General features: G+C 43.1%; 1 protein-coding gene across 3 annotated transcripts in view; it reads right to left on the bottom strand.

The window, feature by feature from the left end:
* cep85l (centrosomal protein 85, like) overlaps positions 1–12757 on the bottom strand; it is a 437369-nt gene that overhangs the window by 348888 nt on the left and 75724 nt on the right. The window lies entirely within an intron of this gene.

Below are 12757 nucleotides of genomic sequence, written 5' to 3'. Positions count from 1 at the left end.
AAAAGAAAAACAGAGAATGATGGAAATCTCAGCGGGTCAAGCAGCATCTGTGGAGAGAAAAACAAAATTAACGTTTCGGGTCGACGACCCTTCGTCAGAACTGCTGAATGTTTGAAAAGAACACATTCTTAAACACTGAAAGGGGGAGGGGAAGAAAGGACAAAAGGGAAGGTCTGTGATAGGGTGGCAGGCAGGAGAGATTAGAGAGATAAAAGGAATGATGGGCCGTACTGAAATGGAAATGGCCGGAGTTAGAAAAAGGTTAATCTGGGTAGGGTGTGAATGACGGAGTGATGACCAGCTGCCATTAGAGACAAAGAGAAAAAAAACATAAGATGGCGGGGGGTGGGGGGGGGGGGGGGAAGGGAGCCAAAGATGGCCAAAGATTATGCTCGGAAATTGTTGAACTCGATGTTGAGTCCAGAAGGCTGTGAAGTGCCTAAACAAAAGATGAGGTGCTGTTCCTCGAGCTTGCATTGAGCTTCATTGGAACAGTGCAGGGGTCCGAGGATGGAGATATCAGAGTGAGAGTGGAGCGGAGAATTAAAGAGACAGGCAACCGGAAGCTCAGGGTCACATTTACGGACTGAACGGAGGTGTTCAGCAATGCAATCACCCAATCTGTGCTTGGTCTCCCCAATGTAGAGGAGACCACATCGTGTGCAGCGAATACAGTATACTAAATTAAAAGAAGTACAAGTAAATCGCTGTTTCACCTGGAAGGAGTATTTGGGGCCCTGGGTAGTGGGAAGGGAGGTGGAAAACTGGAGTGATGGCTCCTCGGAGACCAAGGATATCCTCTTCAGTCTTTATTGAAGACCATTGAGGCAGCCAAGGACATCAAATGAAGCAAAGATACAAGTTCAATGCAGCCAATGGGATCATTATCAACCACAATATAGGCACCTTGAAGAACAAAACAAATGTACAATGTAGTAGCCCAACACCCCTTCAGTAATACTGACTCAACTACAAGGGCTGTCAAATCTTTGATCTGCTAATGCCTTAATACCATCAGAAGCAAACTCTTTGGACATAGTTTAAATAAAGTTTAATTTAATTCCCCAAGAATAATTAATGAATGTGGCGAGTACATCTTCCCCATTGTTTCCCCTTGCTGACTATGTATCTTCTCTGTGCTGTAATAACCTAACCCAGGCTCCTTGTAAGTGAGGTGGATAGCTACTGGATGACATTGAGAGCTGCTTAAAGTGTAACCTCTGGCTGCCGATGGTGGGTCTTAAGATGACCCTGCAACAACTTCTACCATGTCCACTGCTTCGCTAAGTCTTGGTCATGCCTGCTTTCTGCTGTCACATCTGATGTCATGTGAGCTAGTGGGCTGGATGGTGCAAATCTGGTGTCACCCTCCTTTGTACCTGCTCCAGCCATGTCCCTTTGCTAGGCACTCCTGCAAGATGTATTGAATGAGGGCAGACCTCTGGGCAGCAGTGAGAGTAATGAACCCTGCAAAATGGCTTACTCCATCTCCAGTATGTTGATACTCTGATCAGATGTGAAGCTCACTGAAATCTTGGTTAGAGTGGGAAGTTAAAGTTTTACTTGTACATAAGCAATCCATTGCTGCCTTTTTCTCCAGAGGAATCTTTGAAGCATGTATTTTTATGTCACTATGATTAGTCTCAAAAGATGAGCTATGGAATGGAAATGTGACATTGCAAAATATTGTCCCACTTATAACACTGTCATCTACTATTAAGCTGACATGTAATGATCCAGAAATAATGTACTAATGCAGAGCTCAGTTTATCGGATATAATTTTTTTGAAAAGCATTGTAACTATTAACATTAAGAGGCATGTGACTTGTCACTTACTAGATCACCTTTGATCACACTACCATACTGCTTCAAGCCTTGTTATCCTTTCCACACTATTGTTTACATTACAAGTGGCAGCATCAGTTCTGCCTTCCCAACAATATACTACACATGATCACATCCATTTCAAACACCGAGGGCTATATTTTCTTTGGTTTGAAAATTTCAGCCACAGAAAAGTAGGTGTGGTATAAAGCAGGAGACATCTGAAATGTCATCATTTCTTTCTCAATCAGATACTAAATGATCTGTGCTTTTGCAGTATTTTCTGCCTTACATCATGTTTTGTGGTAACAAGCTGTCTGGTATCCAGCGACTCACTACATCTTTTTTAAGATAATAGAGATAGGATGGCAATATGATGTGTGCCCACACTGTCAGGAGGATGGTGACAATCCATTCATACATGCTCAGCATTCTGCTTATGAGGAATTCCTAGTACCTACTGTCCACTAGCAAGAGTTGCCTAATAATCTAATTAATGACTATACTTGGGAAGAAGCGAGTGTCGTCACTTTGGGGTCAAGATGGCTCCAACATGACGTGGAGAAGACTAGAACTCTCTGTGGCAGACCCAGTAACATGCTACCTCAGCCAGGTAGGTCTGCACTAATCCAGAGCACTGTTAATAATAGACCAGCCTGCCTGACTCATTGATGAGAACTAGAAGGACAGACTGTGACTAGACAGTGGCAGTCTTCTCCCTCAGTTCCATCTAATCCTGCAAGGCAAAGCCCTAACAGGTAGTCTAGACAAGCAGTGGAACGCTTACCAGTGCCCTGGATTAATAAGCTGCACAACTTTAGCTGGTTAAACTCCAGCTGTACTTCTGTGCACTCCAAGATATCCCAAAGCCTTGGCTCTTTCCAACCTGCAGCAAATTATCTGGAGTGTGAACTCCGTATCGGGCAATCGGAAACTCTTCTGGTACAGATTTTACAGTAGCTTGGCTTGGAAAAGCACAATGATGGCGTTCCGCACGTGTCAAACATCCAACTGACCAATAAACAAAAACCGAGTTGTTGTGAAATATGAATTTTAAAAAACATCAGTGCATTGCTGTTTTTGTCAAGTTTTTTGCTCATTGAACGAGGAATGTTGGTGCAAGGAAAAGGAACACTTTCCATTTTGAGCAACTAAGAATGCACTTCCAGTAGAAGGCCTCACCAACCAAGACCACAGATCAGATATTTGAACATGCACCAGGCATGATTTCCCAAACATTTACAGTAATAGTTGAAAACATGTATAGCAAGTGGCGTAATTTCCAATATGTGTTCCCAGCAGCTGATGCTCCCTGTCAGAAACGCAGAAAATTACCTCCTTAGTGTCAGTAGCATAAGAAGATGTGGAGTATTCTACTCCAATAATGTGCCTCAGTCCAAATCTCACAACAGTACCTTACTGTATCAGCATGACATTTTCTATTTCCCACACTAGCCATCCTTATGCTGTCTCAGTGAGATTGCACATTTAGTGCAAAATTAGCTGTAGTTTTTTTTGTGCTGTAGACCTATACCCACTGGCAACTGGGCGGAGATTCACCAAACTCACTGTGACTAATGGGAGTCTGGTCACAATTCAAATAATAAGAACGTCTACATTTTTACTATCTATTTATGAGATGTGACTGGTTATTTTAATTTTGGCTACGACCAGCCTGCTTCCCCCAGGCTGCAAAGAATATTCATTATGATCTACTATACAAAAGATCACTTCAAAGGCATTATTCCAAATAAAAAGGGTATTAGAAGTATATCTCAGAATGTGTGCTCCCAGTTCATGTCATAGAAACATAGAAACATAGAAACATAGAAAATAGGTGCAGGAGTAGGCCATTTGGCCCTTCTAGCCTGCACCACCATTCAATGAGTTTATGGCTGAACATGCAACTTCAGTACCCCATTCCTGCTTTCTCGCCATACCCCTTGATTCCCCTAGTAATAAGGACTACATCTAACTCCTTTTTGAATATATTTAGTGAATTGGCCTCAACAACTTTCTGTGGTAGAGAATTCCACAGGTTCACCACTCTCTGGGTGAAGAAGTTTCTCCTCATCTCGGTCCTAAATGGCTTACCCCATATCCTTAGACTGTGACCCCTGGTTCTGGACTTCCCCAACATTGGGAACATTCTTCCTGCATCTAACCTGTCTAAACCCATCAGAATTTTAAACGTTTCTATGAGGTTCCCTCTCATTCTTCTGAACTCTAGTGAATACAAGCCCAGTTGATCCAGTCTTTCTTGATAGGTCAGTCCCGCCATCCCAGGAATCAGTCTGGTGAACCTTCGCTGCACTCCCTCAATAGCAAGAATGTCCTTCCTCAGGTTAGGAGACCAAAACTGTACACAATACTCCAGGTGTGGCCTCACCAAGGCCCTGTACAACTGTAGCAACGCCTCCCTGCCCCTGTACTCAAATCCCCTCACTATGAAGGCCAACATGCCATTTGCTTTCTTAACCGCCTGCTGTACCTGCATGCCAACCTTCAATGACTGATGTACCATGACACCCAGGTCTCGTTGCACCTCCCCTTTTCCTAATCTGTCACCATTCAGATAATAGTCTGTCTCTCTGTTTTTAACACCAAAGTGGATAACTTCACATTTATACCACATCATGGGTTCAAAATTGGCCAGGAGTTGCTCCATTTTTTTTGGAGCAACTTGATTTTTCTGGAGAATCTTAAATATCCCCATTTTGCACATTCAATTTGCACCAGTGTAAGTGAGTTAGTTACGATGTTTTTAGTTTAGTAACTATTAGCTGGCCAAAGTGGCCTAAATGGCCAAAACTGGCTGGTAACACCCCCTTTTAAGCAAAACTAAACTCCAAATCTACTTAGGCCAGCGTATGTGGCCATTTGTGGCCACTTGTGAAAACCCTTGCGGAGAGTTAAGAAATCAGTGCAGGTAGGTACATTGGAGGCCAGCAGAACTTAATGACTTGACTAAAGAATGTGAATAGGATCAAACAGTTATACAGGACATCATATGACAAACTTCGCAAAGTTAATTTACTATATAACAGAAACATTCATGGAAGCTTAAACTACAAAAATAAAAGAAGTAAAAGGTAGTTGAATTAAATTGCCCTAATCTCACAACTAATTTAAACAACTATTTGTTTGCAATGATTATACTGGGCCAAAATTGAGCCCATATTATCTAAATAAAGTCTACTTCAATAAATAAGATATTCTCTCAGTGTTCCTCTGTCACTTATGTTCTTCTTTCACAATTGCACCAGGTGAATAGGCTTGACAAATGGTCACCACTATTCATAAGAGACAAAACATATTTGCATAATTTTTTCAAAATATCCAAATAAAAAATAGAAGTTAGTCCTCCCCTACCTTCACCTTCAGCCTGGGAAGGCAGTGGGCTGGCCTGTGCAGTAGGCCACTCAGCCTGGGATAGGGGCGGGACGCACCAGCAGCCGATATGATAATGATGATGATTATTATTGGGTCCCAAGCTGCAGCACGCATGTGGGACCCAATAATAATCATGAGAAGCTGGGGGCGAGGAGCTACTGATCATGCTCGCACACTCCAACGCGCATTTGCAGACGTCCAGGCACTGTTTTCAGCGCGGGACGCAGGCTCTGCCCCCAACCTGACTGGCCACGCTGCGTGAAGACCCGGGAAAGGCCGGACAGTGGCCAAAGTGGGGAGCGATTTTTTCACAGCACTTTTCAACGTAGAAAAGCGGTGCATCTTCGGTGAGTGCGCCGAGAAAAGGGGTGGGCCAATTTTGAGCCCCATATGTGGAGGTGGCTTGTTGAAACCGACCCTTAAACACTCTGTCCTTACTAAGTATTGATCCAGCTCCAAATCTCACTTTCTTCACCAAGGTACTTCGATGTATTGCCGCTTTTCCAGATCTGTGCCCACCTCTTCCTCCAATGAGGTTTCTACCCCTCCTACAGCACCAAAATGGCCCTAACCAAAGACATGAGCAATGTTCTCTGTAACTTTGGTGCATTATCCCTCCTCGTCCTCCTTAACCACTCTGCAGCCTTCTTAAATGGTTTATTATAAGAGTCTCTTCTAATGCCCCTCATGCACTGTCCGTGAGACTGTCTTTGTTAGGTTCCATTTGTATCTATCTAATCGTAGCCACAGAATCTCCAGCAATACTTCTCTTCTCATCCTCGCACCATCACCACCAGATTTCCCCAAGGTCCTTTGCTTGGCACCATCCTGTTCTTCATCTACATGCTACACCTTGATGACATCATTCGCCAATATGGAGTCAGCTTCTACACGTCTACTGATGAGAGCCAGCTCTACCTCTCCTTTCTCAATGTCTCCACTGCCTCTGTGCCTTCAGACTGCTTATCCAGCTTCCAGTTAAGGATGAGCTGCAACTTCATTCACCTAAATATTTGAAAAACCAAAGTCATTATCTTTGCACCACCGCCCCCGCGTCCCCCTCCACCCCCCCCCCCCCACACCCCACAAACTCCTTATCCTCATCGCTGACTCCATCCTTTTCCTTGGCCATTGTCTAAGGCTGAACCAGACTGTTCTCAACCTTAGCAGCTTGTTAAATCCTAAGTTGAGATTCCAACTTCATAACCATGCCATCACCAACTTGCACCTTAGTAATATTGTCTCATTATACCATCATTTCTACCTCAGCCATATGCTTCTATAATCTTCATTCATGCCTTTCTCACCTCCAGAATCCACTATTCTAATGCTTTCCTGGCTTGCTTCCAATCCTTCACCCATCATAAACTTTAGTTCATCCAAAATGCTGCTGCCTGTATCCTATCCCACACCAAGGTATAGGTATCTAAAGGTGTCATTCATACTCATCCTCACTGACCTACATTGGTTCCTAATCCCTCAAATTTGAAATAAAAATTCTTGGGCTGGATTTTTAGCTTTGCTGATTTCGGGGCGGTAATGGCGGTAAGGCAGTAAAGTTTGTGGCTGGGAACAGTTTGCACCTCAGTCAGCAAAATTGAGCCGCTGGGCCCTGAGTGTGGGGCGGAGCACAAAGGGAGGCGTTATACACTGCTCTTAGGGAGCTAGGCCAGCTAAGCATGTGAAAATCCTGAGCTAAAGAGCCGGCCCATGAGCATTCTAAGAGAGGCCTAGGGAGAAAAAAAAACTTGAAAAAACCCACCAAAAACATTCCCAATACATAACCCACACCACTACAACATAAATCACAAAAAGAAATAAAAGAAAAAACAATCACACTTACCTGAGGTGGACATTACTTCCCTCACTGCAGCCGGTATAGGTTGGCATGCCTGTTGTCACTGACAGACACAGCAGGGCGTGCTGCAGAGCATGTGGGTCGGGCGGGAGTCAAAATGTGAGCCAGTCGCAACCATGGCACACCGGCTCACCTCTTCCGAGTGGTAATGCTCCGCGCCCCACCGAAACCGGCCCCGAAAACCCCGTCGGAGCACTGGAAGCTGGCCGCCCGCCCAGAAGAGCTCACCGCCACCATTGCTGGAGCAAAAACAGAGACGGACAGCACCGGAAAATCCAGCCCCTTGTCTTTAAATCCCTCTAGCGCCATGCCCATCCTGATCTCTGTAACCTCCTCCAGCCCTGCAATTCTCTGTACTCTCCAGTCTCTTGTGCATCCCCCTCCCTTTGCCCAACAATTTCTAGCCATAGCTTCAGCCACCTAAGACAAGCTCTCAGGATTTCCTCCCCTAAACCTCTCCACCTTTAAGACCCTTCTTAAAACCCACCAAGCTTTTGGTCACCCTCATAATCACTCATTCTTTAGCTTGCACTTACACTTCTGTGAAGCGCCTTGGGACATTTACTCAATTTTTGTCTGATTATGCTTCTATGCCTCTGTTAAAGGTGCTATATAAATGCAAGTTGTTGTTGTTAAAGTGCTATATAAATATAAGTTGTTGTTTTTGTGGTAATGAATCTGTTCTGTAGTTTATAGCCTTAATTCATGGTCTGGTAGAGTAATTATTCTACCAGTTTTCAAAGTCATGAGAGATCATGAGAGGCCTTGTGACATATAATAGTAAGCTAAATGCAAGGGTTTCTCTGCTTGACCCCTGGGATTGCTACATTACCAGACATCCGGCATATTAAATTTCATTCCAGCTTGTGCGAAGCAAGGGCTCTCTAAGGGGAGTGGCCTATGGGGCTGAGCTTGAGGCATATATCTGAGTAAAACCCAAAAACGTAATATTCATTTAACCTACAAACCTTACTGCTTACAAACAGAGGCGATTTCAGCTCCTTAGTCAGAGATGGACCACCCGCCCTCTCCTCAATGCTCTATCTGTAAAGAATATTTGATCACAAACAAACCATTGTCCCATCAACAGAATAGGCTAGTTTTACATTGAGGTTATAATATCTAAGGTTCTGATGCAGCATGTAAAGTATATTTTATAGAGGCAATGGCTCCAGGTTCCAGCTTCATTCATCACAAGATGACAGTTAATGAATATTCAACGAAAAGCATTTAAAAAAAATTCAAAATCAATGACAAAAATGGGAAAACCTATATGCTACAAAGATTCTGATTCTGCACTAATCATTGCTATTGCAGATCTGTCTGAAGAGCTCCAGTTGGTTGGCCTTGCACTTTTATTAGAAACAAGAATAATACATTTATGGAAAAGCTTGGAACTTGATCCCTCTACCCATGGGAGGATGTGTGAGCAGGAGGTTTGTGTGAGAATAACTTTTACTTTCAAGTACAAGAAAGTCAATTGTTGTACCAGTGTTACATTTATTTTCACAAAGATAAGCACAGATGAGGAAAGCTTTTTTGGCCAATAAGCTCACCCTTCAATATTTAGCAACATTTTAATATTTAAGTAAATGCATTTCTTGCAGTTACTAGATTTTTGCAGAGATTTTTTGTATATATGGGAAACCAGGGCGTTTTTACAATGAATAGAAGTTTGCAGTCAATACACAGATCTCTGAGAAATATTCAATCCAGCTGTATTGTTTTAGCATATTGCTTTTCACCCTTTCAAGAGTTCAAAATTTTGCCTTTTGTGCAGATAAACCTCAAATCTCAATATTTAGATTACCATACAATTAGTTTCTAGATCTCTCTCTGCATAAAACCTCTCCCTTTGAAATCTATATATTTACTCTGCACACTTTCTCATATATCCAAACCTTTGATATAATGCATTGCTTATGTCCTCCTCTCTGATAGGTAGTTACAGAAGATACTCTTTTTAATATGTTTTTTGTATGGTTATGTTATATTGCTGATCATATCAAAGATCAAAGGATTGGTGGAGGTCCTGCAATGGACATGCCTATGGTGGCCATGAGATGTATCTGTGCATCCCCAGTTGAGTGGTCGAAAAATCCATTCAAAGTGTTTTGAGCTGGGGAGGGTGGGAAAGTTCCCAGATTCCCCCACCCAGAAGAAACATGTAGGTGCCCACTTATAAAGGGGTCACCTAAGACAAAACAAAAGGCTGTCCAAATCTTTGGGGATCTAGAGCATGATCCAAGCTTGGACATCCATGTTTGCTCCACATCTCCCTTTGGTCAGCCGATATACCTGGTTTCATCTCTTTATGTTGATGGTCATATAAGGATAGGAGAGAGACTCTGCCACCACTAGTCCATCCTAGAAAATTGGGTCCAAGGCAAGGACCCAGCATATCCAAGTTGAAACCTAGTTCCTGGCCATCTGGTGGACTCCTACTAAAGTTACGGTGGGAATCCAATGAAACACCCATGAAATTTGGGGGGCTAGAAATATGTTTTTCTGTTTGTAGTGTCTTTCCATCTGAAGTTTCATATACATGCTCTGTGACTGGCATTGGATTATATAGCACCTTGTAACATCACTCAAACGTATTTCACATGGTTTCATATATAATGAATTATTTGAAGTGCAGTTTCTAATGTCACATTCAGTCATACTCATTTGGTAACACTAAGTCAAACTGACATTAGTTAAGTGTTCCTAATGTGAGAAATAGTCAATAGGATAACAGGAACACTGCTGTGCTCCCCCATCTGATTGGTTCACTGTTTCTTCAGTAAAAATATTTTGATAATAGGGAAAAAAGATCCCTTTCCGCCATCATTATAGTTTACCATTTAAATCTGAAGAGGCACTCGCCAAACATTGAAGAACAAATAAGTAAATTGCAATTTACTTATTTAACACATCAGCATATTCCCAACCTTCAGTACCAGCCCCATTCCCTTAAAGGCTAGTGCTCACTTCCCATTTAATGGGACTTGTCAATGGCATCCTATCCAACAATCAAACCACCTTCTCATTTTCCCCTAAATGCCTTGGCCCATGGCTGCCGCGCACTCCATGCAATGCTTTCCAATGCTGCAGAGCAGCTTATTCCCAGACCAATGCTCCTACGCCTGTGAGCAGAGCCACAGGAGATGCACAGGCAAAATAAAACAATCAGCATAGAAAAAACATTGACATTTTTTCATTAACTTGATGAATTTCATCTTAAAAATTGTATTATGAGTATAATGTATGCACTTGTGAGTATGCTCACAGATTTGTAGAGCTGTTGCATTGTGAGTGACTTAGCCAGTCATGTGATGTTCACAAGACTCAATAAAACCCCAGTCAGTTAGCTTAGGTCATCCACGATGAGGTATGCAGTTGTGGATGAACTGGTAATGTGAAGCGTGATTGTTAAACCTTTGTTAATAAACCAACTAGTTCTTAATAGCAATGTGTTGCTATGAATTCTTAAGCAAAGAACCCATGAAGCAAATGCATAACAATGGGGATGGATATATTCTTTCAGAGATCCTCAAGTCTAATTGATAATTTAGTACACAACTAACTGATATTGAACTCATCAGTCTTCAGAGTTATGTGCTTGAAGAAATGTAATTAAATCTGTAACAGTTTACACATCAGTCCTCTATGCCATCAGATGTTAATTAAATTAAGTTTACTTGGCTTGCAATTCAGTAAATGCAAAAATGCTTCTGAAGACAGCAGAAGAATGGGGTGAGCCAAGGCTATCCATTCCAGACACTCTGTGACTTTGTGATTCTGTTTCTCGTCATCTAAAGGTAATAATATATGGGAAATGCTGAAACTAAAATAATCCCTTATCTTACTTTAGCAACCCTGGTGCCATCCTGTTGACTACACTGCTCAAGTTACCTTGTAACCTTTTAGTGAAATGTCATCTTCTGTTTCCATCCTCCGAATAACCTTGGCTCTGCAGCCCTACAGTTAAAATCACTGCAGTGCTCGCCCTGAATATTATAAGCAGCCAAGGAGACACAAAGTAACACGAAGTGCAAAATCAACATGAATAGGTCAACGTGTCTTCTCTGGACTCTTACTGTGGATTATAGAGATTCAATCAAGTATTAGTCATTCAAGAAAAAAACAAATAAAACATTCACACAGTATTAAAATGTACCCATTAGGGGGAAAGGGAAATCTGTGAGGGTGGAGCTGCGGAACACCAAAAGGCAGAAAACGCTAGTGGGAGTTGTGTACAGACCACCAAACAGTAGTAGTGAGGTTCAGGATGGCATCAAACAGGAAATTAGGGATGCGTGCAATAAAGGTACAGCAGTTATCATGGGTGACTTTAATCTACATATAGATTGGGCTAACCAAACTAGCAGCAATACAGTGGAGGAGGATAAGGGATGGTTTTCTAGACCAATACGTCGAGGAACCAACTAGAGAGCTGGCCATCCTAGACTAGGCGTTGTGTAACGAGAGAGGATTAATTAACAATCTTGTTGTGCGAGGCCCCTTGGGGAAGAGTGACCATAATATGGTAGAATTCTTCATTAAGATGGAGAGTGACACGGTTAATTCAGTGTAAAGTCCTTACTCTGCAGCATGAAACCACATGAGGCACATTCCAGGGACAAGGCCAATCTGTGACCTTAACTCTTTATTACAGGACTCCAGAAGTGATGACCCTGCGTGGGACCTCCCTTTATATACCTGTGTGATCAGGTAAGGAGTGTCTCCCACAAGTTCACCCCCTGTGGTCAAGGTGTGCATCTAAGTTGAGTATATACAGTAATACAGTGATGTTACTTTGTAGTTACAAACATGACATCACCTTCCCTAACCCCCCCCCCACTGCCCAAAGTCTTACTGGGATCATAGGTTTAGTCTTTCAGGTGGTCTACGCTCCCTCGTGGAGCGCCGCAGTTGGGGCTCTGGTTGTTGGACACTGACGTGAGTGTCTGTCACCTGTGGTGATTCCGGCCTGTCCGGGCTGACCTCAGGGACTGTGCATTCTTCTGATTGCTCTTGTTGCACGTTCGCTGGTGGTAGTGTGAGTTCCATCTCGTGGTCTTCTTCAGGTTCCTCCGTGTCCATGCTGAACCTTTTTTTTTACTTGGTCCAGATGCTTACGACATATCTGGCCATTGTGAGTTTTACCATGATGACCCTATTCCCCACTTTGCCAATTACAGTACGCTCAAGCCATTTGGGCCCCATGGCATGATTGACGACGAATACAGGATCATTTATTTCTATACATCTCCCCCTTGAATTACGGTCATGGTACTCGTTTTGTGACTTGCGCTTGCCCTCAACTATGTCAGTCAGGACTAGGTGGATGAGGGACAACCGAGTTTTGAGTGTCCGTTTCATGATTAGCTCTGCGGGTGAGACTCCCGTGAGCGAATGCAGGCGGGGTCTATAGGCCAGCAGGAGGCACGATAGCCGGCATTGTAGGGAGGATCCTTGAATCTTGAGCATACCTTGCTTAATGATTTGGACTGCCCGTTCCGCCTGGCCATTGGAGGCCAGTTTGAATGGCGCAGTCCTGACATGGTTGATGCCATTGCCCGACATAAACTTCCGGAATTCATAGCTCGTGAAACACGGGCCGTAATCACTAACCAGGATGTCCGGCAAGCCATGGGTTGCAAAGATTGCACGTAGGCTTTCCATGGTGGTGGATG

Source organism: Pristiophorus japonicus, chromosome 7, assembly GCF_044704955.1.
Source record: "Pristiophorus japonicus isolate sPriJap1 chromosome 7, sPriJap1.hap1, whole genome shotgun sequence".
Classification (NCBI taxonomy): domain Eukaryota; kingdom Metazoa; phylum Chordata; class Chondrichthyes; family Pristiophoridae; genus Pristiophorus; species Pristiophorus japonicus.
Note: the sequence above shows the minus strand (reverse complement) of the source record. Positions and strands in the feature narration are given on the sequence as shown.